Source organism: Rhipicephalus microplus, chromosome X (assembly GCF_043290135.1).
Source record: "Rhipicephalus microplus isolate Deutch F79 chromosome X, USDA_Rmic, whole genome shotgun sequence".
Classification (NCBI taxonomy): Eukaryota; Metazoa; Arthropoda; class Arachnida; order Ixodida; family Ixodidae; genus Rhipicephalus; species Rhipicephalus microplus.
In genome coordinates, this window is record NC_134710.1 from 496,091,440 (window position 1) to 496,092,341 (window position 902).

The following is a 902-nucleotide window of genomic DNA, read 5'->3' on the forward strand; positions in this document are numbered from 1 at the left end:
GTAGCTCTAGTGGTAGACCATCGAACGCGTTGTTCGAAGGTCGCAGGTTCGGATCCTGCCCACGGAAAGTTATCTTTTCACCCTCTTTTCTTTCTTCTCATTTACATTACAATTGGCCTAATAACTTCCCCTATACCTTCCTTGGCTACATTGTCTGTTAGATCTCGCTAATATTGGGTAAACACGAAAAACGAGCCCTTAAGTATACACTTATTTCCGTTATTCATAACGAGGGTCTCGTACTGGTAGAATTGGTGCTTTTAGGTTGTATACTAGGGACTATTTGGTCAGCTGCCAGTTAGTAATCGGCTAACGTGCTACGTGACTCCAAACGGGCTGATAAAGAGTGTGCCACACTCGCCGCCATGGCTACTGGTGGTGCTGACTGACATTCCCACGTTTAAATTGACCTAGATACCCAATAATATGGCTGGGGGATGGCTGTCGTGGTAGCTCAAGTGGTAGAGCGTCGAACGCCTTATTCAAAGGTCGCAGGTTCGAATCCTGCCCACGGCAATTTATCTTTTAATCCACTTTTCTTTCTTTTCAATTACATTACAATTGGCCTAATAACTTCCCCTATACCTTCCTTGGCATTATTGTCTATTTGATCTCAATAAGACTGTGTAAACACGAAAAACGAGCCATTAAGTATACACTTATTTTCGTTATTTATTAACGAGGGTCTCGTTCTCGCAGACTTGGTGCCTTTAGGTTGTATACGAGAGACTATTTGGTCAGCTGCCAGTTAGTAATCGGCTAACGTGATACGTTGACTCCAAACGGGCTGATAAAGAGTGTGCCACACTCGCCGCCATGGCTACTGGTGGTGCTGACAGACATTCCCACGTTTAAATTGACCTAGATACCCAATAATATGGCTGGGGGATGGCTGTCGTGGT

The 902-nt window shown here is 44.6% G+C and overlaps 1 non-coding gene across 1 annotated transcript; it reads left to right on the top strand.

Moving 5' to 3' along the window:
* Nucleotides 1-443: 443 nt before the first annotated feature.
* Nucleotides 444-516, top strand: TRNAR-CCU (transfer RNA arginine (anticodon CCU)). The gene has a single exon. It is a non-coding gene; the product is annotated as a tRNA-Arg (tRNA).
* The last annotated feature ends 386 nt before the right edge of the window (nucleotides 517-902 follow it).